Below are 21,950 nucleotides of genomic sequence, written 5' to 3'. Positions count from 1 at the left end.
TGTCCATCTGTACCCATCTGCAGGCAGTGGTTGTACAAATTGATATAGGGAGAAAATACACAATCTGTTCTCTTTACTTGCCTTCAAATGATAAAATCTCGTATGATAATATAGTAGAGGTGATTAAACCTTTTCTCTTACTGGGAGATCTTAATAGTAAACATCCTTTATGGGGTGATGTTTTGGCAAACGCAAGAGGTAATATTATATCAATTTTGGAGAATGAAGATGTCGGGCTCCTTAATACAGGAGACCCCACACATTTTCATGTACAGACAGGTACCTTGTCCTGCATTGACCTATCAGTTGCAAGCTCTGTCTTTTCGATTTTAATTGGAGAACATTAGATGAATGGCATGCACCAATCATTATAAACACCAACAATGGTCCACCTTTACAGGGATCGCCACGATGGAATCTTGACAAGCCGGACTGGGATAAATTTTGTGAGCTAAGCGAAATTGAGGGGGATGCAGGACAGGTTGAAAATATCGATGATGCCATAGACTTACTTAATGGAACTCTTCACACAGCAGGAGTGAATTCCATTCCCAAAAAAGGAATATTCAGACGACGACCAGTCCCCTGGTGGTCATCGTAACTAACTGCCCTGCACAGAGCCACAAGAAAGTCTTTTAACTCGATTGCACATGCGCCGTACTGAGGAGAATTTAGTCATATACAAGAAATGTAGAGCACAGTTCCGCCGTGCCATGAAAGAAGCTAGGCGCCAGTCTTGGATGTCATTTGTTTCCTCCATTAAAAGTAGAACACCAACATCATCTGTGTGGAGGAAAGTCAAAAAGATAGCAGGCAAATTCACCCCAAACCCACCACCAGTGTTAAAGATAAAATGGCCAGTATATGACTGGAGCAACCGAAGTTAGCAATGCCCTGGCTGACCATTTTTCAAATGCATCGTGCAAGTGTGAAGCAGCTCCTGGTCACCAGTATAGGGGCATTGAAGAAAAAGTTTTAAACTTCGCAACAAGAAAGCAAGTGTCATACACTCCTCCTATTACTGAAAGAATTTGATTCTGCTCTTGCTACGTGTAAGGATACAGTCCCTGGACCCGATGGAATTCCATATGCAATGATTAAACATGTACCTTTTAATACAAAGTTATTTATTTTAAGCATTTTTAATAGAATATGGCATGATCATAGTTATCCAAGTGTTTGGGAACTAGCCATTATTTTAGCCTTTTTAAAACTCGGTAAGGACAAGTTTTTAGCAGCAAACTACCGACCTATTGCATTGACATCTTGTTTATGTAAAATCATGGAGAAGATGGTCAATGCAAGACTGATTTGGTACCTTGAAAAGAATATTTATTTTATCTCCCATTCAATGTGGATTCAGGAAAATGCACTCAACGACTGATGTGCTGATAAAACTTGAGTCCTCCATTTGTGAAGCCTTTGCTTCCAAACAGCACCATGTGACAGTCTTTTTTTGATCTTGAAAAGGCATATGATACCATATGGAGATACGGTATACTTAAAAGAATCCATGAGTGTGGATTGAGAGGAGAGCTACCTCTATTCATCCAGTCATTTCTTTCACATAGTTTTCCAAGTGAGAGTTGGGGAAGCTCTATCACAGAGTAAATGCTAAGGAGGAGGAGTTCCTCAGGGGAGTGTGCTGAGTGTGACCCTTTTTGCACTAGCAATTAATGGGATATCTTCTTTGTCATTTCTCAGGATGTTCTCGCAACATTATTTGTGGATGATCTCTTCATATCATTTGCTGGGGCCAGAATGGCAATGGTTGAGAGAAAAATCCAAAACACTATTGATAAAATTATCCATTGGGCCGATATGAATGGATTTAAGTTCTTGACAAGTAAAACTACAATTGTCCATTTCTGTCGTATACGGGGAGTACATCCAGACCCGGATATACACATCAAAGGACAACGGATCCCATGTGCAAGTGAAGCTAAATTTTTAGGGTTGATACTTGATTGTAGGCTTACATGGGTTTCTCACTTAAAAGCATTAAAAGCTAAATGTGTTGAAGCTACGAATCGTTAAAATTATTGTCCCGTACATCATAGGGGGCAGACTTCAATTCAATTTTAAAATTATACAAGGCCTTGATATTTTCCAAAATTAGTCATGGATGCGAAATATACTCCTTAGCAACCCCAAGCTGGTTAGAAATATTAGATTCAATAAATCATGCTAGCATTAGATTGTCCACAGGAGCCTGTAGAACCTCACCTATCTCAAGTCTACTTGTGGATGCTGGGGAGTTGCCTCTAGACCTTTACCGTATTCGGTATTGGTTTAGATTGCAAAGACACTCTTAATTCTTCAGCCTTTCAGACTGCAAGCCTTGTAAGGCTATCAACCTACTTTGAATTTCACCGAAAATCTCCTCAACCTTTTGGGTTTTGGGTGAAAAAATTATTAAACAATCTGGGTATAATTAGAATTAAGGTGCTTCCATTCAAGGTATCATCAACGCCTCCATGGAAATTACCTGACATAACTTTTTGTAAATACTTTATTGGAGTTAAGAAGAATATGACTGACTTAGAATCGAGGTATCTTTTTATGGAACATGTTGAAGAACTTAGGGATCGACTTTTATATATACTGATGGCTCCAAATCTGATGCTGGCGTTGGATTTGGAGTACATAGTAATGATTTTAATTGTAGAGGTGCACTTCTTCTAACAGCTTCCATATTTACTGCCGAACTGTATGGCATACTAACCGCTATTGAGAAAATAGCTTTGGAAAAGGAGGGTAATTTTACAATTTTTAGTGATGCAAGGAATGTTCTTCAAGCTTTAGAAGTTTTTAATTCTATTAACCCTCTAGTTTTAAAGATTTTAGAATGGCTTTTTATTATTGGACGTAGAGGTTAAACAGTTCGATTTTGTTGGGTTCCAGCACATTTAGGTGTGTGTGGGAACGAGAAGGCAGATTTACTGGCGAAGAATGCGGCATCCTAGTTGCTACCAAGGAGGTATCCCATTCCCTGTAATGATTTCCTACCTTACATCAAGAAATTGGTTTGTAATAAATGGCAACAGCACTGGGATAGTCAAGATGGCAATAAAATGAGGGAAGTAACAAATATCATATCACCTTGGAGGTATAACATGATACCCCGAAAATGGGAGAAGACACTTTTCCGTCTCCGTATTGGTCACACACGGTTGACACTAAGAGTTTCTGCTGAACGGCCAACACCAACCTTATTGTGAGGACTGTTTGATACCTTTAACATTGAGGCATTTGTTGACCGAATTCCCTAATTTTACTAACTTAAGAAATAATGTTTGAGGGTTGAGGTGAGGATGGCAGGTTCATCCTTGCCAAGATTCTTGGACATGTCCTACTATGCGAGCGGAATTTTTAGATTTATTTCAGAAGCAGGTCTTCTGAAAACTATTTAACTATTGTAATGACTTCTTAAATTTTATGGTTTTAATTGAATTCTCTTATTTTTCATGTATAATAAATGCTATCGGGGTCAATGACCTTAGACGTCAGAATGCCAGAAAACTTTCAATCAACCAATCAATCAATCCGCTAGAGTTAAGGCACTTTGACTGGCCAGACAATACTACATAAGATCCTTCTCTCTAGTTACGGTTCACTTTCCCTTTGCCTGCACATACACCGAATAGTCTGGCCTATTCTTTACAGATTCTCCTCTCTCCTCATACACTTTACAACGCTGAGATTACCAAAAAAAATTTCTTCACCCATGAGGTAACTACTGCACTGTAATTGTCCAGTGGCTACTTTCCTCTTGGTAAGGGTAAAAGAGATTTTAGCTATGGTGAATAGCTCTTCCAGGAGGAGGACCCTCCAAAGTCAAACTGTCTTCTAGTCTTGGGTAGTGCCATAGCCTCTGTACTATGGTCTTCCACTGTCTCGGGTTAGTTCTCTTGCTTGAGGGTATACTCGGACACACTTTTCTGTCTCATTTTTCTAACTTGTTTTATTAAGATTTTCATAGTTTATATAGGAAATATTTATTTAAATGTTATTTCTTGAATTATTTTATTTTTCCTTGTTTCCTTTCCTCATTGGGCTATTTTCCCTGTTGGGGCTCTGGGTTTATAGCATCTTGCTTTTCCAACTAGTGTTGTAGCTTAGCAAGTAATAACAATAATAATTAGGTATGTTTTATTTGTTTATATTTTAGATCAACAAGAAAACCCCCCTGTATTGATCAAGATTGAAGTTTGAGGTCCACTATCTCCCTTGGCAATTGTAGTGGCACAGAAAAAGACCAGTGTAAACAATGCAGAACCCAATTTATCAAGATCACTTCAAAGAAACCAACATGAAAGTGTTGATAATTGCTAATGGAAACACTCCATCCAAGTTCTTTCCTCCATGTTGCGATGGAATTGTCAGGGTTTAAGTGCAAAAATTTAAGCCCTACATTCATGAGCTTTTCCCTGTAAATGTATCTCTACAGGAGAGCAAGCTTTAATACTATAGGACACCGTTTACCCAAAAAGCAGTCATACGGTAAGTCTTTCACATTTGTCAATGCTCCCCAAATGTCTATTCATACTCTGCAGGCAGTGGTTGTAAAAATAATGTATGGAGAAGATACACAATTTTGCTCTCCAGTTAACTCGAAATAAGTGATAATTCTGTAGAGGTGATTAAACAACTCATCTTTTCGCGTACTTGGAGAGTTGAATGGTAGACATAATTTGTGGGGTGATGTTTTGGCAATCACAAAGGGCAACATATCATCATTTGTAGGACTTCTTAATCTTGGGAGCCCATGCACTTATATGTTCACTGGTACCTTGTCATGCATTAAATTTCAGTGCTGTTTTAATCTGGAGAGTGTTATAAGATTGGCATACAAGGGGTCATGCAACAATTGTTATAAACAGTAAATGTCATCCCTTACAGAGATTGCCACAATGGAACTTTGACAAGGTAGACTGGGATAGATTACATTAGTCGAGCAAAACATTTTAAAAATGTAGATACTATACTCGCTGAATGAAACTTGATACAGCAAGTCCCTACAATAAAAGGCTATTCAAATGACGAAGTCCCTTGGTGGTTTTCGGATCTAATGGGTGTGCACAGCCACAATAAAATATTAATCACGTAGATGCTATACAGAGGAAAATTTAGGGTTACAGTATACAAGTTTAAAGCATAGTTGTTGTGCAGTGAAAGAAGCTAGGCGCGAGTCTTGGATATCTTCTTCTTCTTTTTTTTTTTTTTTCCTCGGTTAACATTGGAACACAACCATCTATTTTTCCCTGTTGGTGCCCTTGGGCTTTCAGTACCCTTCTTTTCCAATTAGGGTTGTAGCTTAGCTAGTAATAATATGGAAGAAAGTAAAAAAGATGGCAGGCAAGTTTAATCCCAATCCACGACAGTGTTGAAGGTGAATGTTCAGTGTGACTGGAGCGCACAAGGTTATTTCTCCAATGTATCCTGCAAGTATGAAGCAGCAGCTGGTCACCAGTATAAAGGCGATGAAGAACAAACTGAAATTTTCCAACACCTTTTACTGAAAGGTAATTTGATTCTGCACTTGCTACATGTAATGATACAGGCCATGGCCCAGATGGAATTCCATGTGCAATGATTTAAAAATTTAACCATCAATACTAAGTTGTCTACTTTAAGCATTATTAACACTGTTATGATCAGTTATCAGTGTTATTTTAGCACTCTTCAGACCTGGTAAGGATAATTTTTTGTAGCAAGCTATTGACCAGTTTCATTGACTAGTTTGTGTAAGATAAAGAAGGTCAATGCAAGACCAGTTTGGTAACTGGTGAAAGGTATTTAATCTCCTAGCCAGTGTTGGCTTGAAAAATGCACTTGAATGATTTGTCTGTACTGAATCCTCTATTTGTGATGCCTTTGCTTCCAAACAGCACCATGTAACTGTTTTATGACCTTGAAAAGGCTTATGGTACTGCATGGAGGTATGGTATACTAAAACCATTTATAATTTGGGATGGAAAATCACAAATCTTTTTAGCAGTTGTTGAACATGGATTTTTTTAGGTGAAATATGCCATTAGCTCTACTCCTGGTTCTTGACTCAACACTTGAATACCTGGACCAATATGTACTGAAGCTTTAATTTGGGATTGATAGCAGACACATTCCTACAGGTTCTAGCAGCTGCAACATCACTGCAGTTAATCACTGTTCCTGCTCAATCCTCATGCCTGGAGAGAGGAGCTGTGGTGATGGCCCTTATTGTGTCCTTGCTTGGTGCTGCACACACTACCTTGTTGCGCTCTCTTCTTGCAACTAAATAATGGACTCCAGTGGAAGAAAGCTGGTTGCTGCCCTTCACCTGCTTAGTCTGTTCCTGTGCCTGCTCCCTGCTGAGGAGCTGTTTTCTGCTCGGAAGAAAGAGTTCTTTAAGGCACATAACTGACCTGGAGGAGTCTCTTCAGTCTCAAACCTGTTCCAGGTTTCTTGGTGGTAGCAGCTCTGTACTGAAACCATTTGCCCTGCAGGAAGCTTTGAGGCAAGGTCCTAAGACACCTGACCTAGTTTGGTACCATATCTCAAAATGTCATGAGCACTGTTGGTCCGGATGACTAGGTACGTTCTAATCCTCATGTCCAAGAATAATTCCTGGATGATAAGTTTGATTTATTTCAATGCGCTGTGACATGTAGAGAATTAAAGCTGCCTCGAAAGACAAGCTAGACTGTTAGTGTTCCTGGCGAAGGAACATGCACGTGCTAAGAATACTGTTAGCATTACTCTCCCATTTAGACCAGTAGGTTTTGTCCTTCTGTGGACCGTTGAAGCACATAGAGAATCGGGAAGTGGACAGTCTGTACTATCACCGAAGTATTGGATCTTTGGAGGAACTACTAACTAGACGCCCAAGAGTGTCTACAGTCGTCAGTATGACCACTTCCTAAGGCAAATATAGTAGATAAATAGGTTCCATTATGTGTTAAGGTAATTTACAGTAATTGTATGGAAGCTAGGGTAGCAAATTCCCTTAACAAGGGGAATGATGTAGTGTATAGATTCCCATCATCATATAATGCCTTTACATTTGGAAACTATCTGTAATGATCTCCGGTAGATCCACTCAAGATTGTCCAGTTATCCTTTGTCAAAACATAGCCTTGCACCTGATGTATTTATGCTTGGGTTACAAGGAATTAACGATTTTGAAGGGTTCACTTTTTAGTCAGTCCGCTGACTCCATTTGCTCTTGGATGGTTAAGAAGTAAGTTTCTGTGATCTTGTCTTAGCTGCTGCTTGTATTAGTTGTTAATGTTCACTATGTCATCAGAAGGTCGTTCCGTGTATTTGCAATTTAGTATGTAAATAAATTGTTGGATCTCAAATTTTAATTTGTATCGGTTACCTCTACTGTTTAGTGTCGTGTGAAGAGGTTGATGTAATCTACATTTGTTATCAATTTAGGATTTTGAACATGGTAGCTGTCCCCTTCCTTAGTTGTAAAGTTTGTAGATAAAATTGGTTAAATTGTACCTTTCTCATAGTGAGTTTTCTTGGTGTTGACTTATTTGGGGGCACTAGCTTGTACTGCCTCCAGTCTTCCTGTATCCTTCTGTATGCTTGGAAGCCAGAATTGTACTCCATTCTAAGTTTGTTAAATGTTGTTTTCATTAGTGGTGTACAACAGTAGAATGTTTCTGTATTTGAATTCTCTCATGTATCCTATAAGATTTTGTGCTTTCGAACTTGAATGGTCTGTTAGGGAAACTAAAAATCTTACTAAAAATAATGCAGAGATCTTCCTGGTCCACACTTTTACTTCTCTTTGTGGATCACTATAACCCATGTGCATAAATTTGCATTTCCCACAGTTGAAAGGCATTTGCCATTTCCTGGACCATTTTTCAATATTAGATCTTAAGGCTTCTACATCAGCGATTCCTACTAGGAATTTCAGGGCTGTGTCAAATTGATATTCGTTGATAAAATTCTACCAAAACATCGGATGTTGGTCACGTTTTGGAAGTAGGTATTTGAAGCCACAGACTAATTGGCAAAAATATGCAGTAATGTCTAATGTGAATAAGAAAGGCACTTACCAGAGTAAATCTAAGAAATTGAAAGGGTAACTTAGCTAAATTTAGAAGCACCCAGAGAGAGAAAATGTAGACGTCATTACTAAAGGCCCTCCCACTCATTGATACTCTGCTGTAGTGACGTACTGTAGTTACTATACGCTCCAGTCCAGATTGGCTTTGACGTATGAATGGTCTGCTGTCCTCCGCTTGTTATCGGCGTGTTTACTATTGTGAATGGAAAGTTTACTGGGTATTACGTCTCTTAGTTCACGTCACAACTAGCCTCTCTCTGGTTACATCTAAATTTAGCTAAGTTACCCTTTCAATTTCTTAGATTTACTTAGGTAAGTGCCTCTATTCACATTAGAACTTATTTTATATTTTTGCCAATTAGGCTGTGGCTCCAAATACCTATTTCCAACATGCGACCCATATCAGATGGTTTGGTAGGATTTTATCAGCGAAAATCAATTGGACATGGCCAAGAAATGCGTAGTAAATCTGTTTTAAATATAAATTTGAAATGGTAAGGGGCCAAGGTTGGATCCCTGAGGTACTCGCTTGTAACAGCTGCCCAGAGGCTTGTCCTTTGATTACAACAGTTATTAGTCAGTCAATCTTCAATCCATTCAGGTGGCTCTTCAATAATGCTGAGTGCTCTTATTTTAGTAAGGGAAGTTGACACACATGACATTTGCTCCTGTACAGGTATTTTAATTTAAGTCAGTGAAGCCTAATAACTTCCGCCTGTTAAGAAAAGGTTTCCTATTAAAGATAAATGGTTTGTGTGGTGTAGGAACTAATTGAAAATTTTTGATAGATTTCTATTTTCCTAACCATGCTAACCAGTCCTTTACCATTGCACTAAAGTTTCAACCACCCAGTAAGGCCTAGGTAAAAGTGAAGGTAGCATTTTTTTCCTCTGAAAGCTTAATGGAAAGTCCAGCTTCGCCAAAGCCTTACTCCTATTAAAGTACTCTGGTTTGTTTGATTAGAAACATTTTCTGAAAATTCTAATTTTTGTGTAAAAGAAAGTTTATAAACTAATAAGCTTTAGCTTATTAAACTTTTGAATTAAGAATTACACTGGTTTTCTACAAATTTGGTACATTATTTTCCAAAGCAATATTTAATGCCATGAAGTTTTCAGTCACATTGAGAATAATTCTGAAGTTAACTTATGTAGATAGTCACATAATGAAAAAATTTCTGAAGTGTCAGTTTGTATTCATCATCTAATATTTCAGATTGGGGAATAAAATGATTGAAGAAATATGGCATTAGAAAATTATGAAATTTTAGGAAAGCAATGGAAAGTGTTGCAGAGAAGGATGTGCTGGGACGTCAGAGGACAAATTGTGGATATGATTTATTTCGACAAAGACGGGAGGTCTTTCAATTATGGCAGAGGAGTGTGGTAACGTATTAAAGGCAGGTGGCCATGGGATAGGAAAGTTGGGAGAAATGTAATATGCAATTAATGTTCTGGGACATCAGAGGACAAGATATGGAGATTCTTCATTTAAACACTGACTTTATTGCAACAAATACAGGAGATCCTTCAAGCGAATGCAGAGGGCAGGTGTGGTAAAGGATTAAAGGCAGGTGACCATAAGAAAGGAAAGTTGGGAGGAATGAAATATCTTTAATATATAGAGAAAATAGTAAGTAGCCTATTCAGAATCTTGAAGATGCTGAGAAAAATTAGTTTTAAAAGTAAAAATTCGATTAAAATTTATTACTGTAGTTATTGAAACAATGGAGGTAGCAATTTAATGATCGTGTAAAGATCATGAAAAGCTGTTTGAATTAGAAGTATCAATAGAGAATGACTAAGAGATTGTCCTTGGATGAATTTGAAATTTTAAAGTGCCTGTAACATTGAAGTGAAAGTATGAGGACCATGAGCCCACAACATGCTGAAAGAGAAAAATTTACAATAGGACAGGAAGAGTAGTAAGGAAACTACCTGATAATATGCAAAGGTAATTGGCTTTTTTATAAATGTAAAAATTATATAGCAATAGGATTTCTTTAGGGTACATTCAGGCACTAAAGTTTCTACTGTGTTCGGCATGCATCTATAGAGGAGCCATAGATGCCTCGTGATAGAGGTTGTCTTTTTCCTATTAGTTCATTTTCTCTGGTGTTAATGTTATAAACAATTTTTACTGCCCTCCCTAAAGTTTGTTATCCTGGTGGGAACCTAGCCTTGCATGGTCTTGCCTTTGCTATTTTGACCAATTTTATCAAACTGTTAAAGTTGTAGAAGTGTCTTTACATTTATCATAATTGTTTTGTAGTTTGACAAATTTTTTTATTGCTTTTGATTGTATGAAGATATTTAGCAAAATAAGAGATTTGTGCATTCTAGAGGAAGCATGTATTTATTGCACTATTCATTGACTGCATGGTTATGAGACACCTTTTAGGTGCTTCTTGACAATATGTTATGCTCAGAAACTTATAAAAAGTGCCTCATTTGAGAATCCCCTCTTGAGAAACCAGTAATTATGAAACCGTATGCTATTTATTTTATCGAGTATTAAAGGTTTATAGTTTTATATGTACCCTACTTCTCATAAATTCTGCTATGAATGTAGATGTGATGAGATATGAGTTATAACTTTTTTGTTCAATGTATTGAAACCAGACTAGGGTAATTCAGATTCACTAATTGCCATTATGGCTATTGTAAGAGATGATAGATTTCTTTGGGTTAGCAACTTAAATTTTCGTATAGGAAATAGTTTTTTTTTCTCATGATTGCCATTGCTTTGAGCATTGGGCTTTCTCTGAATCAGGATAAAAGGTATAATCATAAGTGAATCTTTTCACAAGTCTCTTCACTGCTTGGAACTAGTATATGCACGTTCATGGTGTTCTAACAATTAAGGTTTGTTCTCGTATTGGGAAGTCTGATCATGCCTTGGTGTGAATTAGTAATGAACACGGCAGCCTGTTCCTATGCCATAACAGAAGATATGCATGAATGCCATGTTATATGAAGGAGTTCCGTTCCTGAAGAAACTTTCGTAAAGCAAAATTCGTTCATTGAAGCACACTTTCCCATTGACTTCTATTATAAACATTGAGAATTGTTCCTACAAGCTCACTTAAGTTCACTTGTTTACATATTATTTCTTCATAAATCTGACACTTGGATAACAGAAAAATTCTCCACTCGAGGGGTTTACTGCAATGTAATTCAGTGGCTACTTTACTCTGGGTAAGGGTGGAAAACTTATGTGGTAAGCAGCTTGTCTAGGAGGCACCAAAATCAAACCCGAGTTCTTTTGTCTTGTAGTACCATAACACCTCAACCAAGGTCTTTCACTGTCTTGGGTTAGTTCTCTAGTTTTAGGGTACACACAGGCGCACTGTTCTATTCATCTTATCTCCTTAACTCACTGGGCTGGTTTCCCTATTGGAGCCCTTGGGCTTACATCATCCTTTTCCGACTAGGGTAGTACGTAGCAAGTAATGACTATACTCTTAAAAGCTGTGGCTCTGTTTATGCTTAAACAGAAAAGGAATAAAATTAGACCATATAAAAAATTCTGGTACAGACCAGGAACATAAATGTTGGCTTACCCTTAAATCAGCACACTTAGGTGTGGTGTTTCAATATTTTTTCCCTAACTTAAACCAGATAGCACACTCAACTGCCCAAAGGAAGAAAAAACTCCTTTAGGCTGATTTTTTTACATTGAGTAATGAGAAACTTAATTCTTCCTCACTCCTATTTACCCAAGGCTAAAATTTTGGCTTTAAAATCCTCCGAAATTAAAACGCTAGATGATCTGAAGTTAAAACACTAGATGGACCTTTGGTGTAGACCCCAAATTGTATAACTTTATTTTTTGACAGCTGAAATCTTAGCTCTAGTCATTTTCCACGTTAGTAAAAACAGTCTCTTTTGCATCTGTCTGAGAATGTTACTCCATTAGGTAAATTGTTGTAGGTCTAACCCTGCTGATTATCGCCAGATTTCCATAACTCCTATGAAAAGTTTTTTAACTTTTTGCTAAACTTCTAAATATGCTGGTTATAATCTGTTCCCTAGTTTGCAATACTGTATTGCAGAGGCCTTGGAACATCTGCCCTTAGTTTCTGATGCTCTACAAAAAAGGGATTTTGACGAAGGAAAAATCTATTTCTGGGCAAGGGACCTGTGTCGCTCCGTGAAATGCTCCTCATAGCACCATTTGTAAGGTATACATACTGCTAACTATACCAGAGAAAAAAGTTGCATGGAATGCCAGGAATAAACCCAGCTCGCTCACTCTAATAAAGTGTCGGTATAGTAACTGGGGTGTGTTAGAACCACTACCAGAGGTCCCTTACCAATTAGTCCTCTTTCCTCAATATGCCCCGATACTATGAGGTGCCGTTGTACATCCAACTACTGCCCGCTACTGACTACCCCCCCACCCCACCTCTTACCACTACCCATGCTTTTTCCCTCATAACTTTTAGCACTAGTGAGATTCAGACTTGTTGTTTTCATAGCTTTGTGTTTTTGAAGAGTCATATGTTTTGGAGATTCCTGCTCCAAAGTTGAGTACTATAATTCTGTTTTGATAATTCTAGGTAGCGACACATGTTAATTTTATAATCTTGTTGGTTTTAGTCTCGGCCACTTTGTATGATGCCTTCCCTTACGGGTATATTGGCAGTCATTTTGGTGTCGCTACCTCCCGATCTCTCTGTGCGACTTTAAATTAGTTCCTCGTACTAATGGTGGTCTCATTAAGTTGTTTTTAGACATCTTATACAGTGTTTTGTAATGGTTGTTGACAGTTATTTAGGCTATGTGGATGCTCAGTCAGTTAGCCTACCCGACAGGGTAGTACGCGGCTTCGGACGGTAACCTCCCCCGTGAGCTTCCTCTTCGATATATCCATTTTATATCAAAGTTAACTTGTTCATTTTGAGTATTTTACGGGTAATCAGAACACTTTTTACTTTATTTAGGGACTACCTGACCAGGTCAGTATTTTACCCAATTTTGGAGGGCGTTATTGTTTATAGGATGTGAAGAACCCTAACAAAACAAAAAGTATGATTGGAAGTTGGTTGTGAACACTGGCTCGTCATCGTTCAAAAGTAGGTCGTGAACACTGGCTTCTCGTCGTTCAGATCTCTGCATTTATGTGTCAAACTCAAGTTAAAATTTTAGGAGTGATTCTTTATTTTTTAGTTGGAAGACTGGCTTATTGAATCATTTCCAAAATCTGTCAAAGGTTTTAGTTCTTAGGTTCTAAAATTTTTCAATTATTTCTCTACACGGGCTCTTCAGCTGCTAACACTTTTTGTTGGACAAAAACGGTCTTAGTTTTTATTCCTTGATCTGGATATTAATGACACAGTTTAGGTAGGGTAGTTCTTTATGCATATTTCCTAAGATTTTTCTTTATTCTGACCGTTTAACTTGGCCAAATCTACCCAGATTGTATCATCTTGTACATAGTACTAGGTAGGCAGTTATTTTAGAAGTGTTGCTTTCTCCATCTTAAGGTTTGACACTACCAGTATTCGATAAGTTTTATTCCAACTGACCAGAGTGTAGAATGTTGCTAATCTGGTAATTGAATCTGGTACTTCCAAAGTTAAACTTTCAATGTTGAACCTCTTTTTCTCTACATGAAGGGGTTGGTAGCCTGATGGAGCATTGCCATTGCCTTTTACCAAAGGCATCCTCTTCTCTCCTTATCATTCTCTGCCTTCTCTAACTCTCTATAATTCCTGATACCTTCTATCTCTCCCCCCTCCTTAACATGTTCTTCCCAAGTCCACCTCATTCCCTCTTGCCCCCCTCCTTGAAATGTGCCCATACCATTTGTCATGACATTTCTATCACCTTTGTAGTCATTACTATGCCTGCCATTCTTCTTCCATTCATAATTTTCTGGTATTTTTGCACCATTCTCAAGTTTTGCTTCCTCTTATAAGCTTGAGTAATTGGTCTCATTACTGTGCGCTATAGATCTTGACTTTAGCTTGATTGGCTTTTTCTTATGTACCACCTTCCTCTTCCCCCAAGGTACTTTTCTTAATTTTAACAAGCCTCATATCCTCCCTCCTACCTTATAGTAGATCCCAAGTATCTTGATAGTTCCAATTTTTTTAGGACCACCTATATTAAAGCATGCATATCCTGTACCTACCTTCCTCACTGCCCACCACAGCTTCAGCCTTATAACTCCGAGCCACCCCTCCATAAAGAGTCTAGCTGGTGTACAACCCTTTTATGCAAGTCTTCTGGTTTTCAGTGGTTACCACCAAGTCTGCATTTAGCAACTCGACACAATTCGTTCCCATTGTCTTCACGGAAAACACCTATCACCCCCACTAAGTCTTGATGCAGACCCCTAGTATAATTCAACATTAACCTTAGACTTGTTTCCCTAACAGCTGTTATTACTTTGGTCTTTTTTCTTTTGTAAATCATCTCTAACATGGTAACTAATTGGGACATTACTTCCTTAAATACCAAAACATCGTGTCTTTGTATTTTATCATAAGCCTTCTCAAAGATCTACAGAATCACAGAAGAGCTTAGTTTCCCTCTAGCTGCCTTACTATAAAGATGGCATCCACAGTCCCTCTCCCTCTCGTGGATCCACACTGCTGTTAACCAATCTTTGATGATCTCTTGACCTAGTACCCTCTCATAAAACTTTTAAACAATGTTCAGTTCAATAACTCCTGCAGTTCCCACATTCCTTGATACAGTATCCCCTTTCTGTTTAAAAAGATGCCATTACTCACTCTCCAGTCTTAAGGCATGACTGTATTTCCTTTTCTCATATTACTTTTCATAAATCAAGCATCTCTTGTTCCCCCTTTGTAGCTAGAATCTTGACCTTTCCAGTTTGAAAAACTGGACTTCTTGCTTTACCATTTATTTTACTCATGTCCCCTTGAATCAACTCATCACTGACCCTTCCACCAGCTGTGCTTATTCCACCACCTCATAATATATTTCCATGTCTATCCTTTATAAATTCCAGTTACACTAAATCCTGTCTGCCTTTTCCTCAAATTTTATATGCTTTTCTTTCCTTGTTCCTAGCCCTTCATTCAAATGCTTTAATGCTCATACAATAGCTATACCTACTACCCTCCTAATACTTTTCCTCTTTACACACTACTTTCCAGTCCTTAAATACCTTTGATTTCTTTTAAGATTTTCACCTATCCCACCACCACCTTTTGACACCCTATATATTCCTCACAAACTCCACCCATATATTTTCGACTGTTACCCTGTCCAATCTAACCTTTTCTCCTTTTAAGGTTCCTAACCTGAATTTTACATCATCGTTTGGTTGTCTCCCTTGAACTTTAAAATTCAATATTACCATTTTAACACGTGCTTCCCCCCAAAATCTCAAGGATTTTTCACTTGCCCCAAAGTGACTTGTTTTGTAAACTTTTTTTTTTTTTTTTGAACAGACCGAATTCTATAATTTAGTACCTGTTTTAATGTTATTGATCCAATTTTAACGCCGGACTATTTTTCCCGCGTGAGCCCTTGGTGCTTATAGCATTGTTATCCTCTACCCAAGGTTGTAGCTTAGCTAGTACAGTAATACCTTTGTTCTTCCTTGCAATATTGGGTTTCTCAAAGAACAAGGCATTTGAGGGAAAGCAAGTTTAAAATTATCTTAAGAGAAAAAAGTTCTCTGCAAGAGTTTAAAGACTCAAGGTGAAGACGTGATGAACATTTTGCAGTCTTATGAAGGAACGGTAAGCAATATGAATATCAGGCGAGTATAGAAATTTTTATTACTGTAGCTGGAACTTGCATTGATAATTTGAAGGTTGTGATCACAAAATCAATGTCTTCTATGGTAATATCTGTGAAATGCTGAAAATACTGTAAAGGCATAACAGGTAGCATTAGACTTGCAACAGATGCGTTTTGACTCGATCTAGGCATTGTTGAACTTTGAAGTAAAGTTTCCGTAGATTTATTAGGCCACGGCATTATACTGTACAAATGCATTTTATCAATATTTTCTTAGATTTAATTTCCTTGGTTCATGTGATATGCTTTATTAACTTTTATTTGTATTAATTTTTCAATATTGGAATAATTTTAACAATAGAAAACCACTGCTTTATTTTGTTTAACTTTGTTACCAGTGGATTGGTCTTGCAATTGTATCTGGAGATGTACGAACAAGTGCGTATAATTTGAATTACTTCTTATTTTAATCGAATTCTTCACAAATATTTCATCAACACCAGTATGTTGAAGGTTTCCATATAGTTTGTGTATAGGCTTTGTTAATTATACAAATGTTCTCTTTCTGTGTATGGGTAGTCAAGTTATCATATTTCTTTATTTAATTTGCATTTATATAGCATGATTGCATTTAATTTCAATTTTGAGAGCATTTTAATCAGCAATTACTAGTTACTTAAGGTGGTAGTCGGCTGATCTCAAGGTCATGCTACTGTTGCGATAATACTCTCATACGAATAACAAGGATTGTCGATTACAGTACATAAATTCTTGAATCATTCAAAATACCTAAATAATGTATCAGCACAAATGTTACAGGATATCATAGTTGTCAGTTTGTTTATAACTATTAGAGAGTAGAGGTCCCCTTTTTGTTTTGTTTCTTGTTGTTGTTGGCTACCCCCCAAAATTGGGGGAAGTGCCTTTGGTATATGTATGTATGTATATCATATGAATACGTTCTAGTCAGTATTTCTCTGAAGACATTAGATATACTTGATATTACGTATTGTTTTGATAATGGGCTGGTACTTGATAAAGTATCGAAAGGAGATGGTTAGATTTGCTGGCTTGCCTACTGCCAAAAATGTAACGTCACCATACAGTATTTCTTAAATTTATGGTAAATAGTACTGTAGGATTTTGGTAACAACTGATAAACCACTGCAATACTTGGAATCATTAGTCGATGTTTCGATGATAGAAGTAAGAATACCCTATCACAAATCGATAGGAAAGCGCACTCTCCACCCAAAAAGTTGTCGGAGATGTACACTGTGATATGAACTTGGACTGTGTGTATGAAAAATCATTCTAAATGTTTGTGCAAGAAGAAATGCTATCTTTACTAGTGTAAGTATATTAAATTTTGTAACCGAAAGAAAATGTGACCTATTAGTGGTACTTGTACTAGATAATTGATAATTGATCTATCAGAAGAAAATAGCTATTAAAATGATTGATTCTGTCGTAGTTCTTGTCAAAATTATACTACATTATTTGTAACAGACTTGATTAATCTGCATTGTTACTCTATATTTCATTTATGGGTAGCCCATTGAAAGGAAACCACCATTTGCCCACTGGTTATCGACAGCTTCACCAGATATTAAAGCTTTTCTTATTATATCTAAAGTGGACACTATAACCAATGATAGAAACTCAACAATGTTAACTTATTTTTTACATACTTTACTGTACAAGTTTTTATATACTTTACTGTACAAGAAAATAATTCTAAACGTTTATTGGTGTACTATTAACTGGCATGTTTTCAGTCAAAAAGTGGTGAACACCTAAGTTAACTACTTGTATAGAATTTCTAGGTCTTAAAATTGTAGACTTCTATGGGGTTGTTTAATTTACTGAGCATTGCATGCATGTGATGCTTTTTTGTAAATTTATTGTATGTTCATGTGTGGCTTTATTGTATGTTCATGTGTGGCATTTTTTATAACTTGTGTGCGTGGCATTTTGAATACCTGTAACTTTTTCTAATCTTTGCTCATGGTGTGAAATAGTTTTAAAAGGCTGAAATTACTAAATGTCCTAAATCTTCATTATTAGGTAAAATAAAAAATCTAATAAATTTAAATTTATTGTACATAAATAAAAATACAAATAAAAATAAAATAAAGTAACTGCATTACTTGGATTTTCAATGTATTCACACCTACATTCTTATTGGTGCCTGCCTTTTCCTACACCAGCACCTGAATTGGTTGTCACCACTTAACTTTTACCACGTTGTGACAGTTGTTGTTACAAAATGACAATGTGTTAGTACGAGAGAGCTACTCCTCTCCCATCCCATGAAGTCCTAACCACATGCCACAATTCATTCTTAACTTCAAGCTCAACCAGCAATTAATCCCTCACCTGAAAAATATGAAAATAGCTTTATAGTGGACTAAAATGATTTTAGTAATATTGCTTTATAGAATATTTGGATTGAATTGTTCCTGCAATTTATACAAACCATTGCCCCTTAATAGGAAAGTTTGGTAAAATGGTGGGAGTTTCCCCACCCATGTGACCGGTACAGCATTCTGTTACTCATTGACGAGATGATAGATGAAGTTGAGCAGGTTGGCTTAACTCCTTCCAACAAAGTGCACAGCAGATTGGTCTAGATGATAGATGGTTTGCTTCGACATAAAGCGCACAGCAGATGGGTCTAGATGATAGATGGTTTACTTCGACAAAGCGCACAGCAGGTGATAGTATTACTTCTCGGAGAAGGCAGCTCCCTCCTTTCTCGCTCATGGCACTGAAAGAGTTAGAAGAGATGATAGATGGTTTGTCAAACACCTAGAAGGCTAGCCGGCCGGCAAAACTCCTTCCAACATCAAGCGCATAGCGAACTTCTACTTCTCGGAGGCAACAGCCCGGAGTTTGTCGCTAGAGGGAAATTTACCTCGTTAGCCCAATGTTGGATAGTGGTGACGAGTACGTTTTCTCAGTAGGTCAGAGACTACGGACATGGAACAGCAACATCTACAAGATAATCCATGTCACCACCAGGCTTGATCGCTGGTCTGGTCTACTCAATCTCATCATTCTTTGCTACAAAAATTATTTATGGGGACTAAATCTGCAGGAGGTATAACATGCCTCGTGTCCTTGGCAGTAAGGCTAGACACTGTCATCATAATCTCGATGCCTGAGCTAACTGGGTCCTAAGGAGACTGGATTAGATCTTCAAAGAAATATAGAAAGCATGATAGTCCAGAAACTCTTGCATGGCTTCTTCCCCAAGAAGTAGAAGACTGGAGAGTTGATTGCTGGAGGATGAAGAGCCAAGACCTTTTCTTGAGGAGAGTCTTGTTGTGGTCTATGGGGGCACGTAGGACCCTCGTTGTTAGGCCCAACTATGTCATTGCACCCTTGCTCATCTGTGAAGCGTTGTGTGTTTCCTACGGATGAATCTCCGTCCACCAGATGAGTACAAGGCCTTGTCAACAGTAGAAATGGCAGCCCAACATGGGACTCAAGGTTATGCCTAACTGAGGGAGGTGGATGGAGCACTGAGAAGACAAATGGAACGTTAAAGTTCTCTGTGACAGTTCCTGTATAAAATTCAGGGCCCCTCCAGTGCCGAAGAAACCACAAGAGTGGGGAGCAGAAAGTTTATACTGGGTAATCTTACAAAACTTAGTCTCGGACTTAGTTCCACATCAAAGCCAGAACAAGACATTTATGTGACTATGCTTTAGCTAATAGCAAAAGAAAGCTTCCTCTCCTCAAATTGATGGACCAGAACGAAGTGCATGATTAGCCGACAGGTTGACCAACCCATAGATACTGCATCATCAAAAATTGCAAATTGTGAAATGGGGCATCTTCCTCGAAAGTATAGAAGCAAAAAACCCAAGCATTTAAACTCTGGGTTAGAAAAGAGCTGGCAAAACTCCTGTTTCTACTTTGATACAGCTATGCAGACTACGAATGTATTTCTTAGTCTTGGATGCTGAAGCAGAGGATACTACAGGATGCTGGGACTACTTGGGTTCTATTAGCACAGCTATCTCTGAAAAATCCTGAAGGATATTCAAAACCTACAAAACAGGTGGAACAATGACCATCTGTTACAGTAAAATTCTGAGCCATCTTGAGACAGTTCACACTCAAAACTACATATAGTGGAAGCTTGTGGTTTTCTATTGTTTTTTTCCTTATGTTTCCTTGTTGCCTTTCCCCTCTGGGCTATTTTCCCAGTTAGAGCCCCTAGGCTTAAAGCATCCAGCTTTTCCAACTAAGGTTATAGCTTAGCAAGTAATAATAATAATGGTTAAAGTTGGAGATTTGAAAATTGCTCAAAACTCTGGTCCTGTGTTCAAGCCCTATGCCAAGATTGTCTGCCAGGATAATCAAAGTTTTTTTACTTAGATGTACCTGGCAGATGGAATGGTAAGAGCATTACTCATAATGGGAAGGATTACCTGCATTTGAGATTTCTCAACAAATATCTCCCTTTTTTGAGGCAACAAGCACCCACCTAGTTGTATATGAGGGGCTTATGGAGAGTTCTTTCGTGGATCAATTTTCCTCAACATCAGGACAACAATTATCAGTTCCTACACATTCATCTGAAAAGACAAAAACTGAGCACCATTTCAAAGGGCTCCTGTGATTGATCTCCCAGCCAGACCTGAACACATCTGTATGAATAATCATGGTAACCAGAGAGGGGACAATTGGAGCAACCTGGCCAAACAATTTGTTGTCATCCATAATCCAAGATTGCTTTTACACTGACCGGGTGACTAACGACGACTGTCCGAAAAACCTCTTTTGGGCCATCCTTCTCCAAATTCTGTTCTACAGAGGCAAACTGAAGGAGACCTTTAATGATCTTTGGTTGCCTCCTGGAAGAGTGGCTTGAAACCAAAGCTCTGACCCTACTTCTAAATTTTTGCCAAGGTCCCTTGTAAGGTTATTGCCACTTAAACCAAAATCCACTGGTGCCTAAACCACCACTGAGTTTCTTAGGGTTTTTATCCAAAGTCCTGAAGAAACAGATCGTGAACTTAAGGCAAATCAGTCAATTGCTTAAATGAGCTATGACCTTAACTACCTGCAACCTCAGGAGTTTGATCACTTCCTTACTTTGTAACCATCCTTGAGATCATACCAAGGCCAAATGGCATTGTTTTGAACTTGTGCACCACCCTCCCATGCCAAAATCCTTGGTGATGTAGGCAATAGGGGCATGCTAATAGTTTAGATCTACAGCATGGATCAAAACTTTTGTAGTATTTGTCGGACAAGCTGGACAGATGACGCATAGAGGTAGTACTAGATGTGTTCGAGAAGAGACAGGTCAAGAATGACGTTCTCTCCGGCTAGTCTTTCTTCAACACATTGAATAGTCTGGCCTGGAAGTTTAGAGGCTTCACCTTCTATGATTTTTTTTTTTTTTTTTTGACATCTTCCTCACAAAGAAGTTGAGTTCCAGGGTCCTAGCCTGGAAAAAAATTAGTAGTGCAGGGTGTTTGCTATCCACAATCAGCCAAGACTAAAACTTTATACCAAACTAGAAAAGGTCCAACAACATTCCCAAAAATGAAGGAGACAACCCTCAACAGGAGCTCCTAATTGACAAGATCCCCTGCCATTATTTGGTTTACTAGCTTTCTCTCTTGAAAGCTTTCCTATGGCCTCGCATTGCTGTCCTCATTCCTCTTTACGGAACTTTAGCGTGGGATGAGAGTCTGCCTCCTAGTGGGATATTTATGCCTGCTGCTGCTGGCTCTCATAGACACTATGAACGGAAATGTCCTTTTTATGGGAAAAAAAAAAAAAAACCTTCCTCCATTTTCTCTGGAAGTAAAGTGGCCACTACCTCGGCATTAGCTTTTAAAAATTGGGGGGAAGAACCATTTTCACCCTGGATCCCTGTACAATAATTGCCTCTACCTTCTCCAGGTTAAAAACACCAAAAGTACTGCAAGGCTTTAATACAGTGCCTACACAATAGCCCTACACTTAAATGGTAGACCACAAGATGAACAAGTCCTGTCTGGCACTACATTTTGCAGTCCAATCGTGATTAGGACCAAAGCGAAATGATCCTCTAATTGATTGTTCCCAATTTCGAGCATCTGACTTCTTGGGGAGATAGACTTCACGAAACGATATTAGTTCCACTAATTCTT

At 38.0% G+C, this 21,950-nt stretch overlaps 1 long non-coding RNA gene across 6 annotated transcripts in view; it reads left to right on the top strand.

The window, feature by feature from the left end:
- The window catches only part of LOC137642420 (uncharacterized), a 35,727-nt gene extending 25,103 nt beyond the window's left edge, over positions 1-10,624 (top strand). For 4 of the 6 annotated variants that reach the window (XR_011044773.1, XR_011044774.1, XR_011044778.1 and 1 more), the window contains exon 2: positions 9,284-10,624. This is a non-coding gene — a long non-coding RNA (uncharacterized lncRNA). Of the gene's footprint in view, positions 1-4,171; positions 4,504-9,283 lie in introns of all 6 variants that reach the window. The other 2 variants (XR_011044776.1, XR_011044777.1) reach the window with 1 other exon arrangement.
- Positions 10,625-21,950: the final 11,326 nt, after the last annotated feature.

This window comes from Palaemon carinicauda, chromosome 6 (assembly GCF_036898095.1).
Source record: "Palaemon carinicauda isolate YSFRI2023 chromosome 6, ASM3689809v2, whole genome shotgun sequence".
Classification (NCBI taxonomy): domain Eukaryota; kingdom Metazoa; phylum Arthropoda; class Malacostraca; order Decapoda; family Palaemonidae; genus Palaemon; species Palaemon carinicauda.
Note: the sequence above shows the minus strand (reverse complement) of the source record. Positions and strands in the feature narration are given on the sequence as shown.